General features: G+C 42.6%; 1 long non-coding RNA gene across 1 annotated transcript in view; it reads left to right on the forward strand.

The window, feature by feature from the left end:
• Positions 1 to 26,779, forward strand: part of LOC110528637 — a 42,816-nt gene that overhangs the window by 8,198 nt on the left and 7,839 nt on the right. Inside the window, exon 2 of the long non-coding RNA XR_002474288.2 lies at positions 2,752 to 2,843. This is a non-coding gene — a long non-coding RNA (uncharacterized LOC110528637). The remainder of the gene's footprint in view (positions 1 to 2,751; positions 2,844 to 26,779) is intronic.

Below are 26,779 nucleotides of genomic sequence, written 5' to 3' on the forward strand. Positions count from 1 at the left end.
CACACCAGATACTGACTGGTTTTCTGATCCATGCCCCAACTCTTTTCTTTTACGTTTCTGTGTCCAACAGATGCGTATCTGTATTCCCAATTGTGTGAAATCTGTAGATTAGGGCCTAATGAATTCATTTCAATTGACTGATTTCCTTATATGAACTGTAACTCAAAATCTTTAAATTGTTGCGTTTATATTTTTGTTCAGTGTAATATCTAATCATATCAAGACAATTTAATAATCAAGAGGTTCCCATGTGATAAGGTGAGAAAAGGCAGGGTGTGGATGTAGAAAGTCCACTTGATTAGTGAAGTGTGCTTGTTATACACACTGTGGAGTGTTATTGTGATGTATCCTTCACCCCATACTGTTGATTACAGTCATCTAACCAGTAGGCTACAGTAGGTTTGCCATGCCCAGTGATACAGTAGTGTTATAGTATGTATCCACTTATCTTCAGTAGCACTACTGACTAAGGAAAGAAGCTTGGAAGTGTTCTTTTGTCTTTTTAAATAATATGTAGCAAAATATTCACAAAGCCATTATATAAATATGAACTATACAGTGTCGGCTAACACATCAATCAAATATGTTATTTCCAACTTCATTTTCCTAATGTCTTGTAAATAGCTGCACTGGTGAGAGATGTTTTTTTTAGATGTACTTAAAACAGAACATTCATTTATTTTTAGGTTAGTTCTGCATGCTATCCCTTTGTTTTTCTCTTTCTTAAACATCAACTTAAAGTTATCCATGGAAAGATTCGGACTATAGTATATTTCAGTGAAGTAATGAGTGTTCTTCATTTCCAATAAGCTGTCATTAATTCTGTCTCTCGGTAAAATATAGTGATTCTCCACATAGGCCTTATAGGCACGAGTAAAGAGTGAAGAGTGGACTCACCTCGCCTATTTTGGCACAGACTAAGGTTCACTTTAATGGATCAATTCTTTTATTATTAAAGGCGGCCTCTGTAGTGCAGACTAATACATTCTGAATTGATCCCCCTCCAAACCTTTATTGCCATTTCTCCAGCGAAAGATATGTTCACTAGAATAAAGATTTTACATAGTGACTTGCCGTTAAATAAGCCTATAAACTGAAGTATTCACATTTTCATGGAAAGAAAATAAAAGGCGAGAGAGAAAGAGCTGGAATTGCCAGCAGGCTTTTGGAATATCATTACCACATTTTGCTAAAATTCAAATCATAGCATAAGGACGGTACCTGATAATTAAAACTGTCTCGGTGCGCCAGGGCTTTGATACGTACTCAAACGTCTGTGTGTGTTTGTCTGACTCTCTGTGTGTGTGTCTGTGTGTGTGTGTGTGTGCGCACGGGTGTGTGTTTGTGTGTGCACACCATCCAATAGCATTCACAGTCTAGGATATATTAAATTCGAGGTTATTATTTCAGAATAGGGATGTACATTCAGTTTACCTTGTGTGTCTGTTTTGTGGATTGATTGGCTTTTGTCTCTGTGGTATGCTGAGGTATTGCCATAGACCTGATAGACTAATGAAAAGTTGTGGCTCTATGTAGTCACCTCTTTAACTCATTTTTTGGGGCCTGAGACAAGGGCCCTGTCCAGTCAAAAAAATGATAAACAGTGAATCCCGTTAATCCAATGTAAGAAATGCATTCATAATGCCAGGTATGTTTCATTGTCATCATATTATCATTGAAACAAAATGAAACTCAACAATCAGAACATGCTCTCTTGTTGCATAAAAGCAATGTTATTTCTGTGCTACCTAGGAAGTCATACTCTGGCAGTTTTAAATGAACAGGGCCCTCAGTCAGAGCTGAGAATAGTGTGGAGTCTTTGCGGTAATGGAGCCTGAAGCGTGCCAGACCATTATTGACCAAATCTGTGTGAATGAGCCCAGCAGTTGAGGACATAATGATCCAGACTCACTGGGGTCTGTGTACCCAGCCCACGGGCTAGCCACTCGATCGCTGATCAATAGCTTTTTATTAAAATTGTTTGCAAAGAAATACAAATCCATATTGTTTTCCTTGGACAGGGGCACTGTGAAATATGTTGATATATTTATATATTTTCCAGATGAATGCAGAAAATGATTGGTTGATATGCATGAGAAAACCACAGGGCAGTGGTGGGGCGATATCGGAATATCCACTTGGAATTGATTTTAAAAAAAAGATGCATTTATGATGATCTTATTTTCCCTCTCTTCAATAGGGGCTGAATTACATATCATATTACCCTCATATTAAGAAAAATGTTATAACATAAGTCATTATAATACTTCTGCCAATAATGATATGCTGAGAGAGGCTTATTGATTCAGCTTATGATGCACCTGGACTAAATGAATTGCAAATTTGCCTATTGGCAATCTCTGCCACTCACTTCGATTCAGTGTTAGTATGTTGAATTGCACCAGCCAGAAAATTATCTTAGCATTTCAGAGGCACTGGAATACTCAACAAGGAAACCTTGTCACCAAACACGATTTGTCTTCTTTCCTCTTTCTCACTATTGTGCCGTGCTGAAATCACATTTATAATCCTTCCACTGCAGCCGACTATCTGACATGTAATGGAATTTGAAGACCATCTTTATTTAGATCTGCAGTTGGGTGAGATTACCAAACAAACTGCCCACCTCTCCACTTCTCCTCTCTGGGGGAAGACGAGGAAGGAAACAGGGACGGCAAACAGACAGGTGTAAAGACAGTGTGAAAGGATACAGGGAGACTTAAAGTCCGGGTTTATGTTTTCTCTTTGCAGAAGATGTAGAGGAGCTGAATGCTGGAGAGTGAGTGAAGGAGTGAAGCTGAGCCCTGGACGGAGGGATCTGCTGGAGGAAAGGAGAGAGAGAGGTGAGTTGGGAAAGTGGTGTGGAGAGCGGGTGGGAGGGGGTAGGAAAGTGGAGAGAGAGAAAGAGAGAGAGAGCTGGAGGAAATTGGGAATTTCTACAGTGTTTGTTATCTAAAGTGGTGTATTTCTTTGAAACGGTTCCTGGTGAGGCTGGCATTGCTGCTGAAAGAGGGCATGCGGTCTCTGTAGTGCCGTAGCTTAGATGACTGAGATTTCTTTGATCACCTTGGTAACCGTCTCCTAATGTGACTGCTGCTGGTGAATTGTTGCTGATCTCAGACCAGAATTAGGCTGGTCTGACTGTGTAGTGTATTGTTTACCGGATGGGGTCATTGCTGCTTGTCAGTCCATTAACACCTAGTCTGTCCTCAAGCACAAGTAGATAAATAGACATGTGGAAATATTAGCAGGTGTTTCCACAGCAAGGTTAATACATTAATTATTTAGTTCCTGTGACTGGTATGAATGCTTCTCATTGTCTGTGAAAGCTTCTCATTGTTTGTGTTAATGGTCCCTTTTCAGTTGAACCAAAATGATATCATTTGTTGTTGTATTATCAGATTCTTGAAGAATTGAAAGTTTAACTTTTTTGTACAATTTAAATTTTTAGCAATATTTGTCACTTACTTAATATTTTTTTCTGGGCATCTAGTAATTTAATCTTGAGTGTTGAGATAAGGAGCATGTTGCATTGAGGAGAGAGTTGCAGTTGCACATGCCGACCAAAAGAGGGCAACATGATGTCAGAATTCCTGTTCTGGGTCCTGAATGAGATTGTATGTGTCGGGTTAAACGCGTAAGTAACAATAATTTACATTTACGCTTGGAACGGCTTCCCTCGCGCTGTCAGTCTGCAGTTCAAAGCGCCTTCCACTCTCCTGGCTACAAAGCAGCACCTTGTCACATGGTAAAGACAGCGAGGCTTGGGATGAAGTTCTTCACAGTCAAGGTGCCATTATAAAAGACCTTGCCTTGGCGTGGAAGCCAAATCAAAACAAGGGGAAAATTAAATGTGCCAGTCTCTTCCTCCTGAAACCGTCTCAGCTGCCTGGCTGGGCCTCAGCCAAGGACGTCTGGATGTTAAACAAACCCTCTTATATTACTTTACTTTTATTACTATTCTAGTCTTAGTTTTAGTTATCTTTTAATGATATTTATATTTAAGATTTGTATCATTATCTTTACCATTGTTGTTAATGGAAGCTCTGTTAATGGAATATTTGAGAAATCTCCAAGTCATCTCTAAAAATTATGCATTTACAAAACACCCGACATTCAGATTAAAGCTGTCCAGTTGAAGTGATCTTTGATTCGTACAGTTGATTTTTGATTGCTATAGAATGCTTTTACAGTAGTTTTATGGGTGTACATCAACACGCCCCCATAGTTGTCCCAGTCAAGTAGTATCCCCAGTCCATTCTGCTGAAGAGACCACCATCTTCAGCTCCACTGCTACCCTCTGTACCACGAAGCCCCTTACCCTGCACTCCTGTCCTCCCTCAACCCATGTCCCTGAGTGGAGAATGATAGCCCTCTTTGGCACAGTGTTCTGCCTTTGTTCCCTGTCAGGGCAGCCTGCTGGAAATACAGTGGCAGGGTCAGTGGTAGTTCAATATCTGGCCAGCAGAGGGCAAGGTGCCCTGGCATGGGGACGTAGTTCGAGAGAGAAGGAGATATTGTACAGTAGTGGGATGGCATTTTAAAAACCACAGGGTTGTCCCGACTAGAGAAAACATCAGACTACATGTTCAGTATTATTTTCTTCTTTTTCTTCATATTATTACTATTAAAGGTATAAGTGGGAAGGAGTAAGTTATAATATATCTACTCAGTAGTATTACTAATACTGTTAATAGGTAGTGCTCCTAATTACAAACTAATGGATAGATAACTGCTGTATTAGCTCAGACAAAAAACTAATACTGGTACCACTGGAAATGCGTTACAGTACAGTAATTGTAGAACAATTCAATTAAGTTGTACATGCTGTACAATTAGACTTTCCTGTTATGGAATTTAACAGTAAATTACTTGCATATTTGTGAGACATTTGCAAGTATGCAGGGATCATTTCATTTGTCGGTCAATGCATGCTCTCCAGGATCACCAAGGTGGAACTAAAAACATTCATCTCTCTTGTCAAGCTGTGCTCAAGTGATATGTAACAATTTACTCTACTGTATTGAAAAAATAGATTGCACACAACAATAGATTGCACACAACAATAGATTGCACACAGGATTTCCAAGTCTATCCATTTACTGTTTTCGTCTTCAATGTCATAACATTTTTATTTACATTTTTATGACTGTCAATAGATTTCTGACAAATTTATGTGGCAAGCTCATTTTCACCAATGTCTGTTTAGAAACAGCAATAGCAGGTGTATTTAGACACCCTGTTTCCATTCTGTAAAACAAACCCCTTGTTCTGCCGAACAACCCTCGAAACTAACTCATTACAAATATATCTCCTGTTTCCCTCTTTTGTCTTTGGTCTTATCTGGGCTAATGTGGAATTCATATTCAGAGACGAGAGAGTTTTGCTGAAGTAGACATTTTGTGTCTTCTCAAACACCAAACGCCCAAAAAGCAGCTTGTTTTTTTGTCTAACATTTAGCTAATTGATTATCACATGCCTCAGTCTTATCAGCAAACTGTTATTTTGTAAATGAATATACAGGCACGATCTGCCTTTGTAGTACATTATTTGTGGACAAAATATGCAGACAGAGAAGAACACAAGTAGGTTTTCTGTTGCAGTGTCTAATTACGTATGCTCGCACCTATACAGAGACGGGAGTATTTATAACTGAAATGTATTCACACTCCCCCAGTGAAATCATACGCCAGGCATCTGTTTATGAAGTGGCTCTTTTACTCCCAGCATTCCGGAACGCTCTTCCACGACCCGGGAGAACGAAGGCTTAATCGCTCCTGTCTTTCTGATCCACCGAATGATCTTTATGTGATCACTTTGACTTGTTTATGTGGTTTCTGCAGGATCTCTTGTCGCCGCCGCAATCCTTTCACGAGAAATAGATTGTGAGAAAGGGATAGAGGGAGATGGATGGCAAAATGGAAGGAAAGAGAATGAAAGGTCATCATAAAATGAGGGATGAAGGGACAGAGGGAGATAATTTATCTGCTACACCTCTATATAGATTCCTTTGTAGTTGCAGTCCCGTTGCTTTCTAACAAAGCATACACACAAGACAGACAGACAGCCATAGTCAGTGACTAACACACACAGCAGCAGCAGCACCTCACTGCACCCAGATAGTCTGATGTGTCTGACCGGCCCTGGCAGAACATCCTATGCTTCATTTTAGGCATACAGACAGTGAGGGGGAAATGATACTTTAAAGAGAAGGGGAGAAAGAAGGGAAGGAGAAGAAGAGAAAAAATTTGGAAGGTGATTAGTTGTTCTGGCGGATCTTGGCAGTGGAGAAGGCTGGAACACTAATCTGCGCTTTGGTTGGAGACATTTTCGCACAGTAGGTCCCTCTTTCCGCCCCCTCTCAATTTTAAGCCCCGTGTCAAGCTCAAGCTCCTTTCCAGAGCTCGCTGCTCTCATTTCCTCTGCCTTCTGGCGAGCCCTGCTATTTATAAGAAATCATTTTTCTTCCTCTCTTTTATTTAATTCTTTCCCAGCGTGTTTTATTTTCTGCCCTGCTTAGGAAGGTGCCCAGATGAGTGGCAGGCGGCCAGAGGTTTTCTCTCCTCTTCCTCTCTTCTCCTCCTCCTCTTCCTCTCATCGCATGTCTTTTTCACATCCAGAATCCTCAGCTTAGAAGCAGTCCAACTGCTTGACACTACCTGAGGAGATGTGTAAACACACGCACACACACACTGATACACACAAACACACACACACACACACACACACAGCACAACATTTGTGTTATTTCTACCAGAAATGTGTAGACTTATTTAAACTGTTTTGGATAGCAAGTGTAGCAATGTGTGTAGACTGACCAGGTAAATCCAGGTGAAAGCTATGATTTCTTATTGATGTCACAATCCACTTCGATCTGTGTAGATGAAGGGGAGGAGACACGTTAAAGAAGGATTTTTAAGCCTTGAGACAATTGAGACATGGATTGTGTATGTGTGCCATTCATAGGGTCAATGGGCAAGACAACATTTTTAAGTGCCTTTTAACTGAGTATGGTGGTAGGTGCCAGGTGCACCGGTTTGAGTGTGTCAAGAACTACAATGCTGCTGGGTTTTTCACACTCAACAGTTTCCCATGTGTATCAACAATGTTCCACCACCCAACGGCAGGCCAGTGATTGACGAAAGGGGACGAAGGAGGCTGACACGAATTGTGCAGAGCAACAGACGGGCTACAGTTGGTCAACTGACAGTCCAGTACAACATTGGTGCCCAAAGACACATAAAGGAATGCACAACTTGTTGTACCTTGACATGAATGGGGTGTGGCAGCTGATGACCTTACAGAGTTCCAATGCTGCTGCAGTGGGCCAAGGAACGAAAACACTGGACACTGAAGAATTGGAAAAGCATTGCCTGGTCAGATGAATCCCGGTTCCTGCTGTTTCACGCTGATGGGACGACTAGAGTATGGAGAAAACCAAATTAGTATATGCATCCATCATGCTGCGTGTCAACATTGCAGGCTGGTGGTGATGGTGCGGGGCGTGTTTTTCATGGCACACATTGGGCCCCTTGATTAAAGTGGTGGAACGTTTGAATGCCACAGGATATTTGAACATCATTGCCAATCAGGTGCATCCCTTCATGGCAGCAGTGTCTGTCAATCTGCGAATTGATTTTTTTTCAGCATAAGGCCAGGATTGTCCAGGAATGGTTCCACAAACATGACAGTGAATTCAGCTTACTGCAGTGTCCTGCCCAGTCACCAGATCACAATCCAATTGAGCATTTGTGGGATGAGATGGAACGTGCAATTCGGAGTAGAGATCCACTGCCTGCCAACTTGACACAACTGTGGGAAGCATTGGAGTCAACATGTGCCAGCATCACTGTGGAAGTCTTTTGACACCTCGTAGAGTCCATGCCCCAAACGAATTGAGGCTGTTCTGATGGCAAAAGGGGATGCAACTCAATTAGAAAGATGTTCCTAATGTTTTGTACACTCAGTGTATAGATTTAGATCTCAATAATGTATGAACAGCAAATTAAATAAAGTACATTTAGTGTAGTGATGAGTATTTGAATTACATGAAATACAATAACTGGTGAAACACTGTACTCACAGTTGAAAAAAAGAGGTTCAAGTTACATGATTTTGATTGAGTTTGCAATATTTCTCTCTCGATCCCTCTTTCTTTTTATTTGCCTTCGTCTTCCCTCCTCAACAGTCAGTAAAATTAATTTCCCTGACCTTAGCTTCGCCCGAGCAGCAGGGTTCAAATTTCCAGCGTTCTTTACACTGCCGTTTTATTTCACTATAAAATATGTTCAACAGGATAATGAGAGCTTGGGGGAATCCGCTTATAGATTTTTATTTCGTGGCCGGAAAAAAATACAAAATAATTAAAGTTGAGTAAACAGGCACCTGGTCAGAGGTGGACTGAACCGGGGGGGGGGGGGGGGGGGGATGAACTTTAAGACAAGTTGGGGTCTTAGTTTTCTCGTCTCTAACGCGAGGGAACTCACTCAAGCTGATGACCCAGAGAGTTGAGAGTGGCACAGACATGAACAGAGAATAGGAGCTGGAAGGGGGATAATATTTCCTATAGGGGAATGATAATGGAACATCCACATGGTAACAGCACCAGGTGTTTGTGTCCTATACCTAAGCAGACATGTAAGGATGCTAATTGTTCCACTTAGGGCCCCAAGCTGTGTGCATGTACCTGGAAATAACATTTAGAGGCATCAACCCACCACCCGAACACAACAGCTGCCACTTAGAGGTGTCAAGCTTTTTTAACTTCTCTGTCTATCTGATGAATGCTATTAGGGTACAACCATTCATTCAGATATGGGCAGTAGCTACACGGCCAACATTGTCCAAAGGCCTTAACCATAATGATCCATTAGACTCTGTCAGAATGTCAGTTCTGATACTGTAATGTACTGTGAATTGGTGTCTGATACTATGTGATGGATGCCCAACTTAGTTCATTCTCCAGAACTGCAAACTGTCCCTTTCTTCCGAAACTTTGCAAAAGCTTAGTCTTTCTTAATCCCCTCACCTTTGTCCAGTTGGTAATGGTGCAGATTGAATAATGTCCTCTGCTTCCCCTAAAAGTAGTCATCTGATCCATGTTTCTCAGGACGCGGTCTCTTAAAGCCCCTGCCACCGGTGTCCTTGCCAGCCTCCATCAATCGCCCGGCGATGGGCGGAACAGAGGAAGAGAGGGGAGATAGATGAAGTGAAAACTTTTAGAGGTATGCAGAGTGTCGGCAGCCGGCCGGGGCGATGGGGAAGAGTTGCCCGGCCTTCTGTAATGGGAGCGAGAGAGAGTGCGAAGGGAGAGCGGGCGCTGATAGATATTGATAGAGATTTTAATGAATGTTCAGGAGAGATGGCACCTAAAGCGCTCTTCTGGTAATGCAGTGTGACAGTGTATTTGTACTAATAACCCCTAAAAGTGGTGATAAAATACTGTGGGCTCCTACTGGAGCTGTGATGGATGTGGTGTGAGTAATTAAACTCCATTAGGATGGGACTTCACTTACCCAGGGATGTGTGTGTGTGTGTGTGTGTGTGTGTGTGTGTGTGTGTGTGTGCGCGTGTGCACCAGGGCAGTGCCGGACAGTCAGGCGGCTGGGAGGTAGAAGAATGCAGGAAAGCAGCATTATCCCCAGCCAGTCCATCCTAGGGAAAAGGGCACGTGTGTGTGTGTGTGTGTCTGAGTCTGTGTGTGAAGGACTCATGAGTGCAAGAGTCTCTATGATCTCCCATGTTTCATTGCTGATCCCAAAAGAGTGTGTTTACGTGTGTGTGTTAGTGTTTGTACAGTTTACATGACAGGTTGCAGCCGAGGCAACGTCACACATACTGTAAGGGTTTTTGTGTTGACAGGAAAGCATACTTCAGTCTGTTTTCACCGAGTGCTCAATGTCCCCCTGCAGGACCACTGTGGTGTTTAAATGCCAGGAGAGAAGCCCTAGGCTATACTACCTACCTACCGCACTCACTGGGAATACACTGGCCCCACACTACACCGCCATGTTCTACTACTCTCTCCTCTTCACCCTCTCTCTCACACACACACACCTTCTCAGGCGCTGGTCCCAGCAGCAGTGCATCCCCCTCCCCTGCTGTTTTAGTGAGCGTAGATTCCAGAAGACAGGCATCATGGTTGGCACCCAGGCCTGGGATCTGCCCTCTCTGAAAATGGCTGCGGTAATGACCCTCCTGGGAGCGCCCTGTTGGGCGGCTGAGCGGATATGTCCAGGTGCTGCAACATAAGCATTTCATTAAATATTGAAGCCACCGTTTACAAGCTACTAGCAGTTCTAGTGGCAGAAAAAATACTTTTTGGCATCGGTCCAAAAGCGACTATGTATGTGAAATTTTTTCTGCTCTCTTTTTCCACACTCTCTCTCTCTCTCTCTCTCTCTCTCTCTCTCTAATCACACTCTGCTTTTACTTGACCTTTCTTCTTCTAATTAGTTGCCTTGTTGAAAAGCATTGTGGGTAATATATATTGGGCGATGCAGTTCTCATCTCCCTGTGTGTGCTGCCGATGGTGATGGCTCGCAAATGCTGATTATTTATTCAGGGAAGCCATTTTCCTCTGATCCCAAAATACACAAACCATAAAGCACTGGCCCGCTATGACCCCACTACTCAAAACAGGGGAAAAGGAGAGAGTTCTGTGTGGTTTGGGACACATTGACATTGCGAATGTGCTTGTACACATCCACAAGGACAGACTTATGTGCTCTCTATTCCTGTTATGAAATGTACTGTTCTGGTGCATACACATGAGTCTATGCATTTAATTGGTGGCGTTGCTTTTATTAATGCAATGTAAGAATAATTGTATTAAAACAATAAATGTTAATCTAAAGTAAATGTAGTTTTACTATACTTAGAGTGAGTAATGAGGGAGGCTGGACAAATAAGGGAAAGGGGGATACCTAGTCAGTTGTACAACTGAATGCCTTCGACTGAAATGTGTCTTCTGCATGTAACCCAACCCCTCTGAATCAGAGAGGTGCAGGGAGCGGCCTTAATCGACATCCACGGCACCCGGGGAACAGTGGGTTAACTACCTTGCTCAGGGGATTCGATCCAGCAACCTGTCGGTTACTGGCCCAACGCTCTAACCACTAGGCTACCTGCTAGTCACAGATGTCAGATCTTAATATGCCCCATTTCATCGCAGGAGGAAAATAGTCATGCAGCAGGAGGATTTGAATGAATATTGAATATTTAAAATGGCTGTCAAGAGGCAGCTGGAAGCGATGTTTGTTTGTAGGCTATACAATGCAGTACCGTACCTAGGGGGCTATAGTTTGGGGAAGGCTCTGCCAACCAACCATCAAGTATCATCAAGTATTCTTACAGCTTGCTAGAGCATTGTAAACTGCCATAGTGCAGTGATCTGGGCAGCACACTTTGGCTCTGAGCATCAAGAGTTTGCACCCCGTGCTGGGCAATCGCTTTGTATGAATTGAAACGAACGTTGGTGTAGCCTACTGTTATTATTTAACCAATCCAAAGGCTGCTGCCTACCTACCTCCAAAGGCACCTACCTTAGAAGTAGAACTCTTCCAGTTAGGTTACATCCATTTGGGACAGGATTCGAAGGCAGCATCACGTGATAACACATAATCAAACTCTATTGATGACAAATACATATTTTGCAGGTGTTCACATGTGTAGTGAAATGCTCCTTGCTCCAACAGATCACTAATACTTAACAATACAAAATAATACACACAAATCCCCAAAATAAAAATAAAGGAATTAAGAAATCTCAGGACAAGCCAAGTCAGAATCCGGAATATAACTATATACAATACCTTTATGATGGCGTGTATAGACGGTATGGACAGGATATGAATAGAAAAGGTGTGTACAGCAGTAGTTCTATAGAAGACATATACATATGAAGTGGGTAAAACAGTATGTAAACATTATTAAAGTGACCAGTGCTCAATGACTTTGTACATAGGGCAGCAGTCTTTAAGGTGCAGGGTACCGGGTGATGCCGGCTAGTGACAGCAGAACAAAACGAATAAGATCTTCCAAGCCTGTGATTACCACAGACCTTATTTTTAGTATTTATTCCAAAACCCTATTCTCTCCACATTAATTTTTCCAATAAGGATGGCTGCATGAACCAGAGGTAACTTATATCCGGGTTTTAGGACTACAAGCTGGTGAGCTCTATTTTGGTCGATTACCAGCAAAATAATTATTGCATCGCCGTTTATCCAAAAACCCTACAAAAACGCCATTCATTTTCCTCATAGGCTTTGTCCGACGAACCATGGTGGAGTTAGTGCCTACAAAAAGAAACCATTACTATTGCTCTCTATAGTTAGCTATGCTTGCCTGTTCAGCAGATTGTCTGCCTGTATACAGCACTGATTACTACCACCAGAACAACTGAATGAATACCCAGCGTGGCCAGTCAAGTAAACAGTGTCTCATTTGCATGACTTATTGGTGGACTATGGGCCATCAAGTCACAGTGACGTTAGCATGACACATTACACTGGTTATAGCACAACGCTACAGCCTATGTACAGCCTAGGGCATACGGAAAGTATTCAGACCCCTTGACCTTTTCCACATTTTGTTATGTTACAGCCGTATTCTTAAATAGACCAAGTAAAATAAATTCCTCATCAATCTACACACGATACCCCGTAATGACAACAGCTAAAACAGAAATACATTATTTACATAAGTATTCAGACCCTTTGCTATGAGACCCGAAATCGAGCTCAGGTGCATCCTGTTTCCATTGATCATCATTGAGACGTTTCTACAACTTGATTGGAGTCCACCTGTAGTAAATTCAATTGATTGGACATGATAGGGAAAGGCACACACCTGTCTATATAAGGTCCCACAGTTGACAGTGCAAGTCAGAGGAGAAACCAAGCGATGAAGTCGAAGAAATTGTCTGTAGAGCTCCAAGACAGGATTAAGTCAAGGCACAGATCTGGGGAAGGGTACCAAAAAATGTCTGCAGCATTGAAGGTCCCCAAAAACACAGTGTTCTCCATCATTCATAAATGGAAGAAGTTTGTAACCAACAAAACTCTTCCTAGAGCTGGTTGCCTGGCCAAACTGAGCAATCGGGTGAGAAGGGCCTTGCCACTGACAGAACTCCAGAGTTCCTTGCTCTGACATGCACTGTTAACTGTGGTGGAGTTCAATCAAGTTGTAGAAACATCTCAAGGATGATCAATGGAAACAGGATGCGCCTGAGCTCAATTTCGAGTATCATAGCAAAGGGTCTGAATACTTATTTAAGTAAGGTATTTCTGTTTTTTATTTTTAATACATTTGCTAAAATGTCTAAAAGCCTGTTTTTGCTTTTTCATTATGTGGTATTTTGTTTGTATTTAATCCATTTTAGAATAAAGCTGCAAGATAACAAAATGTGGAAAAGGTCAAGGGGTCTGAATTCTTTCCGAATGCACTGTACCAGTTTTTCATGAAAATTAAAAACCACAACTCCATTCCACTACTTTGACCCTAACTGATCCTACTATTTCGTTTAACACATCTTGTACCTCTTCAGCAGTAAAACCTTGTACACCCAAGTAATTCTCTGCAGCTGCCACCACAACATTTATTTTCTGTGATTTACGTTCCATTTCTGCGGTACAGTTGATGACCATGGCAATGAATGCTAAGAAGCCAACCTTACTGAAGTACAAATTCATATCACACTGTTTTGGCCTGGGCCTACTACTCACCCTTGACTCGACCCATCATCCTCTACTCTCTCCACTGCCTCAGCGTACGAAACCTTCTGTTCTACTCTGACACTGGCAACCTCAACCTGTCTTTACACATGCCTTTGTCTCATGCCCTTCTGCACACATCTCACATCTCGGTATCTCCCTACTACACACTGCTGCAACATGACCATAAGCTTGGCATCTGAAACACCTTGGTGAGATTGGCACAAATCTCTCACTGGATAACTGACATATCCTAACATGACTTTATCAGGTGAAGACTCTGCTTCAAAACTTTTTAAAAAGCGCCCTGCTCTGGAGAGCAAAGCAAGTCACATGGCTCGGACTCGGGGGTCTTCACCACACATGCCACCACAGGTAATTCATCCTCACTCTCTTCAGGTTCAATTTCTGAGCCATCAGAGACAGCAGAATACGGTTTGTACTTGGCGACATTCTTCCTCAACTCATCTTCCCAATGCACTCAGCTCTTCTCCTTCTTCATCACTGTCCATAACCACGTCTATCTGTTCACCACGCTCTTGCCATACCTTCATCTGCTGTATTGCTTGCAGAGCACACACTGGCGGTGTTTATCCAGAAGCCAACTTCCTGCCTACAAATTCTTCCTCAAAAGGCGGCATCCTTGTTATCGCCAGCTGATGTTTCATTGAACCATCGATATGAATTGACCCGCATAGTTGATCTGAATTGCAACCATTAATAGTCACCTCATTACCACTCCCTAAAAAGATGATGTTGGTGTCCTGCTTGCAATCAAAGTCTTTCAAGATATGTTCACCCGCTGGTTGGCATTGTCATCTCAAAAATGTAGTCCTTTTTGAACAGACTAATGGTGATTTTTCACTCACGAGGCTCATGAGTGAAGAGCGACATCTGTAGTAAACATTTTCATTATTTTAAAAACAGCATATTTGACCTAGACAGTAGGTAGACTTACCATAATGAGAATATATTTGCCTGTGTGTGTGTGTTTGTGTGAGAACAGCTGGTTGTGACTCAGGCCCTTGGCTGATGACTGCTCTTGGGACTCTGTGTTGACGTGTGCCTTCAGGTGCACATTGCTCTCCAATTCATGCATAACAGAGTTACCCCTCAAACACACACACGGCCAAGGAGAACAGACAAGAGTGTATGTGTGTGTGCATTTGCACGTCTGTGTGTTTGCCTCTGTGTGTGTCAATCACTGCAAGGACTTTGTGTGCTTATTGTCAGTGTTTCAAAGCCTTCAGTCATTTCACTGCAGTAGTTTACCATTGTCCAGACGTTATAAGACTGGTGAAGTTGTGGGATGGCTTGGCGTTTTATCTCCATGGGCAATTGCCAACCGTCCGCTAGAGGCAACCCGAGTGCCTGTTATCATCCAGTAGGGTCCAGTAGGACAGCATTTCCCAAACTCGATACCACAAGGGGTGCACGTTTTGGTTTTTGCCCTAGCACTACACAGCTGATTCAAATAATAAAATCTTGATTATGAGTTGAATATTTAAATCGGCTGTATAGTGCTAGGGCAAAAAACAATATGCACCCCTTGTGGTCCCTTGTACTGAGTTTGGGAAACGCTGAGCTAGTGTGGTGGGAATGGGTATTGGGTATGGGCTAAAACCGCAAGCTACATCTCTAAACATCGCGGGTTCAACCTTAGTGCTAGGCACTCGTTACCTAAATTTAACCCAAATGCCTAAACTTAACCAAATTCTCGGAAATAATGCCTTAACGTTGAGGTTAGTTTTGGTTTCACTTTTGCATAGTTTGACTGACGACAACACACTCTGTAAAACACTTTAAAACGCCTTAAAAGTTGTGTTGTACAAATCCTGCCTAATTTTAGGCTAATGCTTTAGATAAATTATTTGATTTGATAAAACAAAGGTTTAGCATTATACAGTAATTTCTTGATACAAACATGTTAAGGAGAATGGTGTGTGTGTGTGTGTGTGTGTGTGTGCATGTGTCAATCACTCGAAGACGATTTTGGGAGCTTATCTTAAGTGTTTCTATCATGACACAAGATGAGACCCAGATGCAGACACAGGAGGCAGATGGTTGGAGTCTTACAATGTTTAATAATCCAAAAGGAGTAGGCAAGAGAATAGTAGTGGACAGGCAAAAGGTCGAAACCAGATCAGAGTCCAGGAGGTACAGAGTGACAGACAGGCTTGTGGTCAAGGCAGGCAGAATGGTCAGGCAGGTGGGTACAAAGTCCAGAAACAGGCAAGGGTCAAAACTGGAAGGACTTAGAGAATAGCAAAGGCAGGCGTACGGGGAAAAAACACTGGTTGACTTGGAACATACAAGACAAACTGGCACAGAGAGACAGGAAACACAGGGATAAATACACTGGGGAAAATAAGTGACACCTGGAGGGGGTGGAGACATAACGAGGACAGGTGAAACTGATCAGGGTGTGACAGTGTGTGGCTCCGGTCATGTCGCTGCAAATCATTGCTATTTTAAACTACTGCTTTAGATAATTCCTTGATTTGATAAAAACAAAGGTTCAGTGTTCTGTATCATTTGCTTGATACGGAATATTGAACTTTGAAAATAATGATGAGCACTTCGTTCTTACGTGGGTGGTGTTAATTTACATGAACAATTTAGAACATTCTATGAATTCATTCGTAGATATTATAGTACACATTTCCGTAAAACCCCTTAGCCATCAACTGTGAAGTGAAATGATTTAAACCACTTCCGATCATGATTGATATTGCATGATTTGTCTTAGTGATATGTATAGGCATACTTTTTGATTTTCAAATTATAGTCATTATGTTGCATCACAAATGTGACCGACTGCCTCAATTCGGTCTTATGTAGCAACATTTGAAATGTAGTTTTTACATTGTATAAAAGTATAGACTCAGCGCTGCAACATGGTATATCATACACTGCAGTTGAGGAACAATGGGAAAGTAATTCTGCTTTTAAAATGGTAAACTTGTAACCTAACTTTTGAGAAAATGACCCTTAATGTTTTGATACACCTACTGGAGAGCTCTTCTTTGTCTACACCTAATCAGCATCGTTCACTCTTAAGCCTCAGCCCCACCCATCTCTTTAAGGATTCACATGTGAGGCCATGTGCTAAACAGAGTCAGTAAGGTCCTGTAGTAAACAACCAAAGATTTCAATACTGAAAGTGATGAAAGTAGTTGCCTACAATAAGGAAACACCCCAAGTAAAAATACACTGTATCTAGTCTTTTGCTTACAGTATATCCTTATCTGACTTTGGCGCAGGTCATGTTGTATTTCACGTTACCGTCTCTGTTAAACATACACTATATCAAATAAAAGCAAAGTTTATTTGTCACATGCACAGGATATAGAAGGTGTAAACTGTACAGTGAAATGGTGTAAATATCAACAATAGAACATGTCCAGATAAAAATATGGTATAAATATTTTAGAATTATTAGATGATGCTTACCCAGACACAGTTGTCTAAATTGATCTGTCATATGAAAGAACTGCTATAACCATGCCCCAGACATGTACACATGCACATGAAATACTGCAGATGGCCGTAAACACCCCCAGACACACCTGGCTAACTTTTATTTTACCTTTATTTTACTAGGCAAGTCAGTTAAGAACAAATTCTTATTTTCGATGACGGCCTAGGAACAGTGGGTTAACTGCCTTGTTCAGGGGCAGAATGACAGATTTGTACCTTTGTCAGCTCGGGGATTTGAGCTTACAACCTTTCAGTTACTAGTCCAACGCTCTAACCACTAGCCTACGCTACCGCCCCAACTTGATGGGTAATGTAATTATCTGGTGACGTGTATAGTTTTGTTTAGACATGTAGCTAGCTAGCTAGCTAAACAATGAACCATAATCCCAATCCATAGCTTCAGTACAAACGGAATGTCATAGCTAGCCTCCATACAATTAACTACTGTAGTATGAATCTGCAGATAGCTAAAGCTAACCAAATAGGTTCAATGTTAGCTAGCTAGCTGACATTAGGCTACAACTAGCAATGCAAATGGATTTCTGAGAAACAAATAATATTACTACACAGATCATACATGTAACGTTAGCTAGCGAGCCAGCATGCTAATGTTCGCTAGTTAATGAACAGTACGCTATAACTTGCAATGAAAACGACTTTCTGACAAAATTAGAAACTTATATTATCTGAAAACGTCAGGGTGTCTTTTCCATTTTGTTTGTATCTAGCTAACGTAAACTCACTCGCTTTTGTACATCGCGCTGGTCCGTACAATTGACCGTATTTTAGCGGCCAAAAAACGTAATACTTCCAGATCAACTGTAATAACGATACCAATGTAAAGCACATCTTCTCCCCTTTCCAACTAAATCAATGATGAGACCTTCATTATGCCCATCTCTGCATGATTCAAGAAGGCAATGAGCTCCATCGGGTCTTTTAAAAAATGATGGGTGGGGAAGCTAAACCTATTGCGTGATCGAGAGAAGGAGAAATGTTGCATGGGGAAACTGCTTTTTTCCCTCGATCTGTCCAACTTATCAGCTTATCGCCTCTCAAATGTAAATAAAACACTATAAAGAGTTTATATAATGTGTCATTACATACCTATTTGAAGGTTTGTGTTGAATTTGAAATGGTTTTTTTGGGCGGTGCTAAAGTGATCTTCAGAAGTAAACAGCGGGTTTTGAGAGTCATGATTGCTTGCAGTGATGACGCAAAAAATGACTAGGTATCCCACCTTACCACGTCACTGTCCATTTCGTGTTTTTAAATGATGAGAGAAGTGCTACACCTGGTGGAGAGAGATTGTAAGACAGAATTAGTTGCTTTAAGTGTGCTGTACGTTATGCCATGGCACGTCACGATGTAAGGTACAGCATCGGAGGGGTCACTTTTTTCTACTTTTCTCCAATACTATAGAGCCATTGCCATGTCAATCAACACTTGAATAGAAACGTAGTTTACACCCCAGATTTTGATATCAACACATTCGCTACAATCCCATTAGTTTTCTTTGCAGCCACGTTTGAATGTCGCGGTTGTGCACATTTGTACGGAATGGGGTTAGCATACGTTACAGCTTTTTTGGCCCGTTGTGTCAAGTCACTCCTGTTCACAGTGACTGTGTGCAGAAAGTAGTCCATCACAACTTTTTCCCACTGATCTTTGTCAAAAGCGCCTGCTAAATTCATGTCAAAAATAATGTTGAGAGCAGTAGCAACCCTTTTGCAGTTCTCCATGGCTAATGTTATATCTTTTAAAAAAGCTGCGGTAGCAAGTATTATCTACACATACTGAGCGGCGCGTGTTATTGGCAGAAGTGTGCTACATGGCAGACCAATCCAAACTCATTTCTTGGCATGTCCAGCCCACTCATTATCTCAGCCAATCATGGCTAGTGGGAAGGTTCCTGACTTTTTTCGTGGCTAAACCAACTAGACTCTTAATTTAATAATTGTATTTGTATTTACAGATGGCATACAAGTTTGTTATTAAGGCACATGAAAGTTCACATGTTCCAGAAGGCATTTTTGCCAAAAAACACATTTTGATCAAATAAAAAATGATACGTTCAAATGCCTCTCCTGTTAAGTAGAGATGTTCAACATACGCTTAGCTTCTAGAAACAGGTCAAATATTTCATTGATGTGGATTAAGTTTGGGTGCAAACTCATATTAACTTGCTTTTTAGTAGTGTAGTTATGTCACATATTTGTTTTGCAGGGTCTTGTAAGTATTACTCATAACCCTAAATCAGTGGTTCTTAACCCGGGTTCGATCGAACCCCAGGGGTTCGGTGAGTCAGTCTCAGGGGTTCGGCGGAGGTCAAGACACACATTCGACTAATATGATTCGTGATGACACGCCCCGCTTTGCCATCATTGGCTGCAGGTGATCACGCTACATCGCTTGGCCTATCTGTGCTGCAGGGAATTCGGTGCGCTCAGTAGTCGACTTGTGACTGTCTTGTGATTTCTTTCGTAATATTTTAATTCCTTCATACTTACTATGTCGAGCAAAAAAAGAAAGTGGTCGGACGAATATGTACAATATGGATTCACATGTATAACGGAACGTGATGGGAGTCAGCGTCCTAACTGCATGATTTGCAAAGCCAAGTTGAGCAATTCTAGTCTAGCACCGGCAAAACTAAGAGAACACTTCCTTAAGCTGCATGGAGATGGAAAATACAAGAACACAACGCTCGCTGAATTCGATGAAAAGGCTACTCTGCCTGTTCTCGGCTTTGTACCCATCAACAAACCGATCCTCACAGCATCGTGCGAAGTTGCTTACCTGATCGCAAAGCAGGGCAAACCACTCACCATTGGTGAAACACTCATAAAACCAGCTGTGTTGAAGATGGCGAATATCATGCTGGGAAAAGAGGCTGAAGTTATCCCAAATTCCTCTTTCAAATGACACCATCAGCGACAGAATAGAGGACATGAGCAAAGTAGTTGCAGATCTGCTTTCAAGCCCGGCAAAATTCAGCCTTCAACTCGACGAGACCACAGACGTTTCCAATCTAAGCCAGCTTGCTGTATTTGTGCGCTATGTGAAAGACGACGTGATAAAGGAAGATTTTTTATTTTGTAAGCCTCTTACAACAACAACTAAGGCAGCCGATGTGAAGAAACTTGTGGATGACTTCTTCAAAGACAACAATCTTTCGTGGGATATGGTTTCTGCAGTTTGTTCGGACGGAGCTCCAGTCATGCTGGGAAGAAAGTCTGGTTTTGGTGCGCTAGTGAAAGCCGATGCATCATTGTTACGGATTGTATTCTGCACAGGCATGCGTTGGCAACAAAAACTTTGCCTCAAACTGGCAGAAGTATTAAAAATTGTAGTGGAATGCGTGAACTGTGCACGAACTAGTGCTCTGAGGCACCGCATCTTCAGTGAGCTGTGTAAAGAAATGGGCTCTGAATTCGAGGTACTTCTGTACCATTCTAACGTTCGGTGGTTATCCCGGGGACAGGTGCTGAATCGTGTTTTTGCCGTGCGTGTGGAATTAGCCCTGTTTTTGCAAGAGCACCAACATTGTCATGCAGATTGCTTAAAAAAATTCATTCTCATTTTAGCGTACATGGCTGATATCTTCGCAGCTCTCAATCATCTCAATCAAAAGATGCCGGGCGGTGGATTCAACATCATCGAAGCGGAGGAAAACCTGAAGGCTTTTAAAAAAAAGCTACCGTTATGGAAACGATGAACAGAGAACGATAACTTCGCAAACTTTCCCCTGCTGGACGACTGTGTAAGTAAGATCGAAGATGTATCTGGAATCGGAGACATTTCTGTACCCGCGGAACTGAAGCAAGCAATTGCCACGCACTTAGATGAGCTTGCAAAGTCTCTCGACGGATACTTCCCTACAAGAGAGTCATATCCAGCATGGGCGAGACAGCCGTTCACGTTTAGTGTTGAGACAACAGATCAATGATGAATACCTTGGTGAAATCATTGAAATTCAGCAGAGCCAGGTTCAACAGCAACTCTTCAGAACAACAACGCTTTCAACGTTTTGGTGTCAACAAATGGTAACGTACCCTGTTATTGCTAAGAAAGCTCTGGAGATTTTCATACTGTTTGTTACAACATATCTTCGAGCAATCCTTTTCGAGGCTGCTGGACATAAAAACGAAGAAAAGGAACAGACTTTGTTGCGAAAATGACATGAGTGGCACTTGCCAAGGTAAAGCCGCGCATTTCTGAACTGGTCTCTGAAAGGCAACAGCAGAAGTCACACTGATTTGCATTAAATATTCATTATTATGTTTTTGTGTGAAAATCATGATGTTGATAAACGGTTCATGTTGTCCACCAGTAAAGTATAAATATACCTATGTTTTGAATTTGAAAAAAATCATATTTAATTTTCCCAATTAAGTAGGGTTCGGTGAATGCACATATGAAACTGGTGGGGTTCAGTACCTCCAACAAGGTTAAGAACCACTGCCCTAAATGATGTAGCCTACTGTATAGGCTATAGGCTATCATGTTCATTCAAGCGAGCAATAAATCCTGACTTTTGAGTGATACTAATGGTATAAACAGTGTGTTCAGTCTGTTACCATTATGCCGTCTAAAATACAAAGCATATTTTGAGGCCTCTATGTATCAAACAACAAATTGAAGCATACTTTATCCTCCAGACAAGGTAATATGCACTATTCTCCATAAAATATGCATCAATTAAGTATGATGTAAAGAGAAAGGACAATTTATTGCTCTAAGGATTTATTCAATTTGACTCTGTAATTGCTTGCAATTCACATGCTCATTATATTACAATTTAGTGCATTTAACAGCAGCTGGTCTGCAGATAATGGTAGGGCTATAGGGGGTAGGGCTGGTCCCAAACGGGTCCTCTCAAGGTGGAACTCGACAAACAATTACGTTTTTTGAGATCAATTATAAAGTTCCCTCTCAATATAAAAATATATTACAAGAAAGAAGAAGATAAAGACAAATTAGCCTATCCGGTGTAATTAAATTGGGTGTTCTGTGATAAAGACTAGTTATTTTCCCTCCAAAGATAAACATTCATCTCTAGACCAAACGGGGACCTCTGACCTCATAGTAAGTTATTCTGAATTTGTGATAAAAGCTTGTATGAACAATATAACTGACATTGTATTTGTGCCAACACTAAGAAATGAAAAGTGGCTATATGCCACTTTTATAGTGGGGTCCAACGTTTCTGCAAAATCACTTGCGGCCATCAAAGAGTAATGCTTTGAAGGTGGCATAGCCATTCACTAGCTCCAGCCATTGCGCTTTAATGACATTTATTATGAAGTGTTTTTCGTCTATTTGGGGATTGAACACTACTACACTCTTAGAAAAAAGGTTATTTCTAAAACCTAAAAGGGTTATTTGGCTGTCCCCATAGGAGTACCCTTTAAAGAACCCTTTTTGGTTCCAGGTAGAACCCTTTCCACAGAGAGTTGTAAATGGAATCCAAAAGAGTTTTACTTGGAAACAAAAAGGGTTCTACTTGGAACCAAAATGAGTACTCCCATGGGGACAGCCAAAGAACCCTTTTGGGGAAAGAAATGCTCATGCTTATTTTGAGGTTATGTTATTTGGTCTTTCCTCACCAATAGTACTCCACTAGATGTGTGAGTTATTGTATGTATGTGTATACCCAACATCAATTAAATGTAGGATATACATAAAATACGTTGAACAGTGTGCATTTTCACCCATTCTGTGTTCTCTCTTGAGTGTGTCCTGTTTCCCATTCTGTCTCTATGAAGCAACAAGAGCTAGTATGAGATATGGCTGATTCTGGAGAGGTCCATCCTCCTCCTCTCCCTCTTCCTCTCTCCTCCTCTTCCTCCCTCTGTGTCTGACGTGTATTACTGACTGTTAACTGAGTGCTTTCCTCTTTTCCTGCAGCATCCCCTTTTTCCCTGCTGTAAGTATACCATTTTAATTAGGAATGCTGACAGGTCCAGCACATGATCCAAGGCCCTGTATCCATCACTAGAGAGTGGAGAGAGAGAAGAGAGAGAGAGAGAATAGAGAGGAGCGAGAGAGAATAGAGAGGAGCGAGAGAGAGAGAGGGAGAGAGAGGAGAGGAGAGAGAGAGAGAGAGGAGAGAAAGATATGCTAGGGTGTAGATCTGTAGCCACTCTCCCTCTCTCCCTCCCTACCCCCCCCCCCTCTCTCTCTCTCTCTCTCTCTCCCTTCCTCCCCCTCTCCCCCCCCCCCCCTCTCTCTCTCAATCTCTCTCTCTCTCCCTACCTCCATCTCCCCCCCGCCCTCTCTCTCAATCACTCTCTCTCTCTCCCCTCTCCTGACACGTGAGCCGGAGTTGAGCAGCAGGTGCCATATTACTGTGTACAGAAAAGCAATTAGGAAGCATATTGGATGAATGAGTAGTGCATTAATATTAGCAAGTGCATTTGTCAGTTGGTTTGATGCAAGCCCTTTTCTTTTCTTTCTGCAACATTAAGATTGTGGCGCTCATAAATTCTCTGCTTAAACCACCATCTGCTCCTCTGTCAGGCCACACCGGCACACTGAAGGGAAGGAGAGAGAGAGGAGATGGAGAGAAAATGCATTTACTTTCTTCCCCTTTCTTTCTTTTTCACGTGGAAGGACTCGGTATTAGGATTTATGGAGATGTTGGGCACAGACCTAGCGACAGTGGTCTTAAATCTATCTCACTCCTTTTGTCCAGATCCATACCTTTTGTTACTGACACATGCACGGAGGCATTGTTCTTCATTGTCTTCAGCAAAGACTTATATCTAGCACATGTACCTATTCAATAAAAAAGCGACAATAACTCATAATATATTAGGGGGGGTTGTTGAATCATGACTGAGAGTGCTGAGAACACTGTTCTGGAATGGCACACCAACATCATCCACCTCTCCACCCATCTCAACCCATTGTCTATCATTTGGCTGTTTATGCGATAGGGGCAGCGGCTACAGCATTGCACTGCATAAACCAATTATGAGATGTATTGTGTAATAGTATTTTTAGCCCGGGATGGTTTCTCTCCTGCTGGCTGGCTGGCTCCTGCATTGTGGCCAGCCTCTTCAGGGCAATCGTCTCAGTGTCATGGTGGCAGTTTAATGACAACGCGTCCAAACTGTCACTGCAAGATTACTGTCACTGTCACCGTGACGATGCCCCGCGGGCAATGTGGGGGTGGGACTGGGGGTCGAGGAGAGGGGGGGGATGAATGAGAACCCCCCCACCCCCCAAGTGATTAGCTAGCCTGCAGTGAGCGCTAAGCAGTCTAATCTACCCGAGGGGGGGGGGGGGGGGGGGACCTGGAAGGGGGGCACAGAGGAGGCTCACAGACCTGTTCTTTGTTTCAGATTCTATATTAGTCCCTGCTGTCTGACTGAAATTGCAGATCCAAAATGGATCCCCCTCAGATTCTGTTCTCTCAGGGGCTGATCCAAAATGGATCCCCCTCAGATTCTGTTCTCTCAGGGGCTGATCTAAAATGGATACCCCTCAGATTCTGTTCTCTCAGGGGCTGATCCAAAATGGATCCCCCTCAGATTCTGTTCTCTCAGGGGCTGATCCAAAATGGATCCCCCTCAGATTCTGTTCTCTCAGGGGCTGATCCAAAATGGATCCCCCTCAGATTCTGTTCTCTCAGGGGCTGATCCAAAATGGATCCCCCTCAGATTCTGTTCTCTCAGGGGCTGATCCAAAATGTATCCCCCTCAGATTCTGTTCTCTCAGGGGCTGATCCAAAATGGATCCCCCTCAGATTCTGTTCTCTCAGGGGCTGATCCAAAATGGATACTCACCGCAGTTCCAGTAGTTGCTCTGGAAGCCATTCGTCTGAATGTCACAGGCATATGGGCACCATATTGTGTATGTATACTGTGTCTATGGTGAATGGTGCTGTGTAGTTTGATAGCGGTGGATCTGAAATCTGAAGTGATGTGAAATCAGCACTTTCATGCTGAGAGACCATCGCCTCTGCGACTCCCTCTGGAGCACATACTGTTCTCACACACACACACACACACACACACACACACACACACACACACACACACACACACACCTAATATAAGTGCCACACTTTTATCTGCATTCCTATCTTCTACCCAATACATTTCTCGCCCCCATGGATAACATAGCATTCCAAACCGGCACACTGAGTCCGTAGTGGATCCCATGATTTCCTCAGGCCTTTTCCATGAGTGAGCCCATTAAAACGTCCCAATGCTGGTCTCCCGTTCCAGAACCTGTGACTTCTCTCTCTGCTCTTCCCCCATTACTCTTCTGTGCAGCCCTTTGGAGGATCGTTCCTAAACATCTCCAGTGCCAGGTTTGTCAGCCAGCAGAGATTTAACGGCCTTGTCAGTAGCTGCTGTCCTAATCTGTCTAGCAGACTCTGGCCCCCAGATTAAAGATCAGGAGATTTTTGAAGGAGGCATGGAGAGGGAGAGGAGAGAGGAAAAAAAATTGAAGTTGGAGTCTTTGTGCCAAAATTCCTTTATAAATAAGCATGTTTAATCTGGCTAGTCCCTAGCAGACCTCCCCACTAGATGTTTATGGCTGGAAAGCTGCAGCGGCCGCTGCTTTTGAAAGGGGCAGACTTGGCACATTCTGCACCTAGTGTTCTGAATTAGCTAAGGCCTTTCTCCCCCTCCTTGCTTTTCCTGTTATTCTTTATTTTGTTTGGTAATAGCTTGCGGCTTGCCTTAAAGTAGGCAAATTTATGAAAACTCTACTGTTCAGCCTTGCTTTTGTGTGCGTGGGTGCGCGTGTGTGTGTCTGCGCGCGTGTGCGTGCATGTGCGTACGTGTGCGCTCGTGTGCGTGCGCGCATTTTTCTTTGCACATGTGTGAGTTTGTGTGTGTAATTTGCGCCTGTGCGTGCACATGTTGCGTTTATATTCGAGTGTGTTGGCGAGAGACAGACCCGGGTTAGAATGATGTGCTTCTGCTTGTGTGAGTGTGTTCTGCATTTGAGCGTGATCCACTGGTGTGTATGTACTGTGTGCCTGTTTGCACTGTTCTCTCATCGCAGTCATGGTCACCTACAAGTTTTCTTCCATCATTCAACAGGTTAAAAGCTGATACATCAGACTGTATCCTGCTGTGTAATCCTGTCTCATTGTTATTCCAGACCGCTAGCAAAGCTGAGTGTTTCCCCTGTAGCTCCAGTCATTAATAGCACTAGAAGCTCTCTTAAGAGCACTGTCTAATTGCTCTCACTCACAACTATCCGATGGGCTCGGCTATTATGCCTGATCTTGGGGGCCAGGCATTAATAATCTATGCCCGATTCGCCCAGCTGACCTGTGCTCTAACGCTGTGTCCGTATCACACAACCAACAGGGGGCGCTCTAAGCTGTTATTACCTTGAATAACCAGTGCTCTGTTCGAGATATAGACATACATACGTGAAACTATGGCTTGCAGTGACCTGACATTGAATTCTCCCACGGAACAACACAAGGCAGGGAGCTGTTATTGTACATCTCGGAGTGAAATAGTGGGCTTCTAGTGGGAAGGTTGTTTGTGTTTTTCTTCTTCCACCCAATTGGTATTATGACGGCAAAAATACTTGCACACACATGCATA

The sequence above is a fragment of the Oncorhynchus mykiss genome, chromosome 1 (assembly GCF_013265735.2).
Source record: "Oncorhynchus mykiss isolate Arlee chromosome 1, USDA_OmykA_1.1, whole genome shotgun sequence".
NCBI classification, from domain to species: domain Eukaryota; kingdom Metazoa; phylum Chordata; class Actinopteri; order Salmoniformes; family Salmonidae; genus Oncorhynchus; species Oncorhynchus mykiss.